Here is a 7,661-nt window from a genome sequence, read left to right on the forward strand (position 1 = left end):
AGCAGACACCAGTATACTTTCATATAAACTATACATAACCTCCCATATACTTTAAAATGATTTCTAGATTCCTTATAACGTCTAATATATGTAAACACTTTGCAAATGATGGTTAGGGTTTTTTGCGGGGGGGGGGGGATTGATGAAAAGGGGATAAAAGCCTTTAAATGTTCTGTCCAGAGACAGTTTATTTTTATATTTTTTTAAAATTTGAAGTTGTTTAAATCCACACATCTCCCAGATAAAAGGAGCCATGTATTTTATGCGCACACATAAAAGTGGCTGTATTATGTGCCCAATTTATTTTTAAGATTATCATCTTGAAAAAGTAAACCTAGATGTGTGATGGCTGATGTTGGTTGTCAGCTTGTCACATTTGGGATGACAGAAAGCAAATGGAGAATTGTCCCCATTAGATTGGTGATCTGACCATGTCTGAGGAGGTCTTCTCTTGATTGCTAATTGATGTAGGAGGATCCAGCTCACTGTCCCCAGTACCTGCCCTAGGCAGGTAGGATTGGGCTGAGTAAGAAAGATAGCATGGTAGCAAGCCAGTAACTGCATCCCTCCGCAGTCCCTGCTCCCTGCATCCCTCCACAGTCCCTGCTCCCTACATCCCTCCACAGTCTGCTCCCTGCATCCCTCCACAGTCTCTGTTCCCTGCATCCCTCCACAGTCTCTGCTCCCTGCATCTCTCCACAGTCCCTGCTCCTGTATCCCTCCACAGTCCCTGCTCCATGCATCCCTCCACAGTCCCTGCTCCCTGCATCCCTCCACAGTCCCTGCTCTTTGCATCCCTCCACAGTCCCTGCTCCCTGCATCCCTCCACAGTCTCTGCTCCCTGCATCCCTCCACAGTCCCTGCTCCCTGCATCCCTCCACAGTCTCTGTTTCCTGCATCCCTCCACAGTCTCTGCTCCCTGCATCCCTCCACAGTCTCTGTTTCCTGCATCCCTCCACAGTCCCTGCTCCCTGCATCTCTCCACAGTCCCTGCTCCCTGCATCCCTCCACAGTCCCTGCTCCTGCATCCCTCCACAGTCCCTGCTCCCTGCATCCCTCCATAGTCCCTGCTCACTGCATCTCTCCACAGTCCCTGCTCCCTACATCCCTCCACAGTCCCTGCTCCCTGCATCCCTCCACAGTCCCTGCTCCATGCATCCCTCCACAGTCCCTGCTCCCTGCATCCCTCCACAGTCCCTGCTCCATGCATCCCTCCACAGTCCCTGCTCCCTGCATCCCTCCACAGTCCCTGCTCCCTGCATCCCTCCACAGTCCCTGCTCCCTGCATCCCTCCACAGTGCCTGCTTCCTGCATCCCTCCACAGTCTCTATTTCCTGCATCCCTGCACAGTCCCTGCTCCCTGCATCCCTCCATAGTCTCTGCTTCCTGTTTCTGCCTTGAGTTCCTGCTTTGGCTCTGCTGGGTGATGGTCTGCAACCTGTAAGCTGAGGTCTCCTTCTCAAGTTCCTTTTTGTCATGGTTTTTATCACAGGAGCAACAACAACAACAACAACAAAAGCAAAGTAGGGCACTAGGTGACTCAGCTAAAGAAGTACTTTCGGTTCTGCCTCAAACCGGTGGGCACAGACCTTAATTATTGGGGACATACTTGTTCATAATATCTGTCCCAGTTTGCTTTCTATTGCTGTAATAAAAACAACTCAGAGAAGAAAATATTCATTTAGCTTGCAGGTTCAGACAGAGCCTGTCACTGAAGGAAACCAAGCAAGATCTCAAGTCCTGGAGTCATGAGCTAAAGCAGAGGCCAGGGAGGAGTGCTGCTCACTGGTTTGGTCTCTGTGGCTTGTCTGGTTTGCTTTCTTATACAGCCCAGGACCTCCTGCCCAGAGGTAGCACTGCCCAAAACAGGCTGGGCCCTCCCACATCAATCACTAATGAAGAAAACACCTCATACACCCCAATCTGGTAGAGGCACACTGAGGTTCATTACTCCCATATGACCCAAGCTTGTGTCAGTTTGTCAAAACTAACCGGCACAGTGTTCATGCAGTGACCAAGATGACATAAACGCACAGTTTCATGAAATGCTTCCCAAAGTGTCCTTACTTCACATCACAAACCCTGACGACTTCTCTGTGAGGTAGCCCACGTTAACTCAAATGACGTAACACAGCATGGGGACCAGTGCTCTAGCGTTAGTTTCTGATGTCTGATAACAACTGTCCAGCGAATGGTAAATAAACCAAGATTTGTGAAGAAGCCGGGGTTCCAAATGTTCTGGTTTGAGCTCTTCTTCAGGCAGCCTGTTCACTTTTCCAGAACTGCTTTATGTATAATGGGGGAACAATCCAAGTACCACTCACAGGAAACTGATTAGATATCCCAAAGATAGGAGTCAGCCTGACTGACATCCCTCAGGCTGGGAGGGAAGAAGAAGCCCAGCATGGCTAACGCTTGCCTACACAGAGGCCTTCCTTCCATGTAGCGACCACAACAAAGTGAGCTGTAATGACAGTGAGCCCTGCTCCAGACCCCAGTGTGGACAGCCACACGCTGCTTCTTTAATTTCCATACTGTAAACCTGCAATTTTCTAGGAACCTCACAAGCAAAACAAGGAACTCCATTTACATAAAACCTATAAACTAACTCCCTGGACAAGTGATCTAAGGTTTAAAAAGCCCTGATTCATAGAAATTTAAACTTCTGTCCCATTTTCCAGCTATACTAATTTATAAGACCAAAAATGATCAGATGTGTTCTGTGGATAGACTCATATAGCTTATGAAAAATAAAGCTCAACTTACACCAAGAATTTTTGAAAAGAAAACGACACAGAGAGCTGACAAATGGGAAGAGGGCTGTAGCAGGTTGCAGTTATGACAAACCTGTTCTACAAACGACATATTGTCCCAAACCAGAAATAGAGCCAAGGACAAAACCAGATGCCTAAAGTTTGTTAATTTTAAAAGAAATAAAGGTTTATGAAAGATAAAGTACAATGGTGGCATAGATATGACTTATTAGCTATTAAAATTCCTAAAGTTAAAATTAAATACAGCAATTTAAATTAAAACCTAATTCTCTATATACAGCAATAAGATTTTCTTAAAATGTTGCTCTGTTCCTAATGACATTTACAAAACAAAACAAAAACCAAACAAACTAAGCAAAACAAAACAACAAGGACAAACCAATAACTTAGAAAGTAAAGATTTTGTGTTTCATGAAGACAATTACTTAGGTGTTCTCCTAGCTTGTCAGACTGTTCACTACTTAGGAAACAGTCTTCACAGAGTCAGTATGTACTTTAAAACCTTTGTTTTTTCTAAGCTTTAACAAATAAAAGCACTTCTCCTATGGAGGCATTTAACCTTATTTGAGTTTTCTATTTTATACTTCCTGTGTCTTTCATCCTTTGTCTGGTGGATTAGTTTGAATCTGACTGCCTGAATGCCATTCTAAGACTGATTGTCCCAAAAGCTGGGTGTGGTGGTGCACGTCTGTAATCCCAGCACTCGGGAGGCAGAGGCAGGTGGATCACTGTGAGTTTGAGGTCAGCCTGGTCTACAAAGCACGTCCAGGACAGCCAAGGCTAACACAGAGAAACCCTGTCTCAAAAAACCAAAAAGATAAATAAATAAAATAAAAAGACCTTAAAAAAAAAAGACTGGTTGTCCCTGTGTCTGACTCCAGGAAAGAACAGTTCTGGGATTGAGTGTGTGTGTGTGTGTGTGTGTGTGTGTGTGTGTGTGTGTGTGTGTGTGTACGTGTGTACCACATTTATATAGGTGCCCATGGAGGGCTGAAGAGGGAGTCACATTCCCTGGAACTGATTTACAGGCAGCTGTGAGTTGTCATGAGAGGATAAGAGGACTGGACATTATTAGAGGGCCCACGGCAGCAGTCATGTGGCCTCAGGGCCCATGGCACCCTGGTAGAAGTCATGTAGCCTCCACAGGCACTGACCAGGACCAGCCAATCCTGGTTGGAGTCAGGATGCTCCTAGCCTCAGAAACCATACTGGAAAGAACTGAGCCAGCCAACTACTAATGTGACCATATATGGCCTAATGTCCCTGGATTGTTACTTGGATGACCAGATTTGGCCCATGTAATTGCTCCTTAGATCACCCAATCAAATTTGAGAATAGCTCACCCTCTTAGAATCCCCCTAAGTATCTATAAAAAGGCCTGCACAACTTTGTCTGGGGTGGCTGTCATTTTGTATGGGTGGTTGACCCATGGCTGTTTCTGCAGAATAAATGCTGTTTGCTTTTGCATACTTCTTGAGTCTGTGGTCTTCTTTCAGTGATTTTTGGACCCTTACAGTCGGTGTGGGTGCTGAAAATCAAGCCCAGGTCCTCTGCCATAGCAGCAGGTATCCATAACCACTGAACCATCTCTCCCGCCCTGGCAACATAGTTCTAGGTCCACTGACTTATAATCAACTACTCCAGCTTAAGGCACCAAATAAAGTTGAATCTTTCCTGCATAATTCACTTCCTATTAGTTTACCTTATTAAATGGCACCGAGAAAAAGAACTCTGTGGAAATACATCAAAATAAGCTGAGTATTAGGACCACACATTTGGTTGAAAGGCTTAAGCTCCAGTTATGGGCCAGGCAGTATTCCAGCACAGTGAGTTAGAGGCTGTGCTGGCCAGCCTCCTGCATCATTTACAATGATCTTGCTGAATTTTCAATTCTTTGAACTTTCAGTTCTTTGTGAATCATCTTCCTCACTGAGTTAGGGTTGGCATGTGTGACAAAAGAGAGGAAGAGAAGTGATGATGGTGATTCCAAGATCCAGTCATAAAAACTGTCAGCTTTCCCCAACTATCTTACAATACTAGGGCTGAAGGACACTAGTTGCCATGTTGTGGGGACATGGGATGATCTGAAGAGGTTCACTGGGAAGGACTCGGGGCATCTTAGGTCTACTGGGGAGCTGCCTGAAGATGTCCATGAAGCTCCTTGGAAACAGATGCTTCACCTGCAAGCAAGCCATGTCTAACTGTGGCCCTAACAACTAACTCAAACCTTTTAAAAGACCCTGAGCCAGAACATTTAGCTATTACCACTCTATCGGTGGCGTGAACCTGGGGAAGCGGAATCTAAAAGTGAGGCAGACTGAAGTCTCGTCCAACAGCCAGCTGTATTCAGGCATCAGACAATTTCTACTCTGAGAGCATTCTGAGGGGTAAGCAAGGTCATGTGAGAAAGTTCATTTGAGTTCAAGTTGTACATAATCACAAGGGGGCAAGGTCACATGAGTTTAGGCTGTGGACAGTCAGGAGGACAACTTATGGTTGGCAACATCATTCTGAATGATGGGTCATGGTTAAGAGGATGGATAATCTAAAGCAAACACCCTCCTGTTTACTACACCTGGGAGGGGTACATACACACATTTCAAGAGTAAATTCTTGTTATGGGGGAATGGCAGTTACAAGACTCTTGTTTCCCTGGAGTTTTCTCACAGGCTCTCAGAAATCTCCTCATACGGCTTCATTCCTGGACCATCCTCCCCCAGCCTGGCTCGTGCCAAACTCTAGGCCCACAGACAGTAAGACAGAAAATGATGATTGGTATTTTGAGTCATTAAAATGTTTGATAATTTGCTATGCAGCATTAGAAAACTAATACAGAATCAAAGAAAGCAAGATGAAAAGAGTTGCTTCTATAAGATGTTCTTGCAGGAAGGAGAAACCAGTACAAATCAGCCAGACTTGGCAGAGCACACCTTTAATCTCAACACTCAAAGGGCACAGACAGGCAAGTTCCTGTGAGTTTGAAGCTAGTCTGGTCTACATAGAGTTTTCCAGGCCGTGCTGGATGACATGGTGTGCTGGATGACATGGTGTGCTGGATGACATGGTGTGCTGGATGACATAGTGTGCTGGTGAGTTATCTTTTGTTATTGTTGTTTGTTCATTTGTTTCATCAACTTGGTACATGCTAGGATCTTCTGGAAGGAGAAAAGCCTCATTTGAGAAAATGCTTCTGTAAAACTGGCCTGTAGGGAAGTCTATGGGACATTTTCTTGACAAATGATTGCTCTGAGAGTACTCAGCTGCCTGTGGGTGGCACCATGCCTGGGCAGGCAGTTGTAGAAACAGCCAGCCAGTAAAGAGCAAGCCAAGGAGTGCCATCCCCCCATAGGCCTGGTTCAGCTTTGGCCTCCTGCTACACTGATTTCCCCTCTGGATGGACTGTAATCAGCAAAGGTAACTGCTTTCATCTGAAAGCTGCTTTTGGCCTGGCGTGCCTTTGCAGCTATGCCTTGAGGGCGTGTTCTAGACAGAAAGGTCAAAGAACAGAAACATTATCAGGTAATATTGAAAAGTAATAAGGAAGCAGCAGGGGCCAAAAGAACTGGAAGGTGTGGTTTCTTGGCTTTTTTTTTTTTTTTTTTTTTTTTTTTCTGGATGCTGTGAGGACACAAGAGAATTTAAGATAAGGAATGACAGGCCTGGTTAACACTCTTAACACTAGTCCTTCTGTCTACTAGGTTAGGCGTACTAGCTAGAAAGGGATTATAATAATGCAAAAGAGAAATGTGGACTAGGCTGGTTGCTCATCTTCCTTTTCCTCTGAAAATTTCAGTCAAATATTATTGAGTCTTAGCTTTATAGTTTAAATTACCAACTAAACATGATTATTATAAAGCACAGCATAATTCTTTTTAAAAAACCTTTATTACCCTAGAATTTAAAATGTCAAAATGTAATTTGATAGTACACTGCCATCTTTGCTTTTTGACAGTTTTCTGTTTGTAACATGTATCTGTTAAATATTACATAATTCCTCTGATTTTAACCCAGTATCTGAATTTTAATTCAGTACTACAAAAAATACACCTCTTGAATATTTTCCATCACCTTTTTGATATATATTTGCCAATTTTAAATCTTCATTTATTTCATATTTAAGCCCTTCTTTGTTACTGAATGAAAAAAGAAAAAAAGGAAAAGAAAGATATGACTGGTCTTAGGTTTCATCATCAGATGAATGAAAAACTAAAATAAAAAGGAAAAGACATGGCTGCTTGTAGGTATGGTAGGGGAGAAGGTTTATTACACATAAGAGGGAGGGCACAGCCAGAGGCTAGGATATCTGGGAAAGTCCAGAGTGGACATGACCAGACTGAGCTGTGCCATGTGCCATGTGAGGAAAGTGGGAAGGAAAGAGAGAAGAAAGGAGAACCAGGTGCAGCTACCATGAGGCCTAAAGAGAGTAGACCAAGAGACTGGCATAGCCAAAATGCCTGGAGTATATAGGAAAGGGCAGGCAGCCCCTGGGATGAAGAAAGGCAGGGGTCGGGTATTCCAGCCAGGAAGGCCCTTTAGCAGGCAGGGATTGAGGGATGCAGGAAGAGCCAGGCCTGCTTTGGTACATTAAATAGACACCTCAGTCCTTTGCCCCAGTTTTGAAACCTAACAGTTGCTATAGTGAGTTCAGGTTCAACATTTGTGAATTTGGCTGGAATCCCGCTCTGGATATGTCTTCCTGGTTAAGTTTTGCCATACCCGTTATTTCCAAGAAATGGTGCTACAAGAAGATGAAACTTTCTTCTAGATGTGTCTTTATTGCGCTAACAATGAACATGCTTTAAAACAGTGTGCAGTGCACTGCGGCCACTCCTTCCTTCCTTGCCACGCTGTAGAGAGTTTTCTTTCATTCATCAAAAGCTTGTGGCC

Source organism: Acomys russatus, chromosome 31 (genome assembly GCF_903995435.1).
Source record: "Acomys russatus chromosome 31, mAcoRus1.1, whole genome shotgun sequence".
NCBI lineage: Eukaryota > Metazoa > Chordata > Mammalia > Rodentia > Muridae > Acomys > Acomys russatus.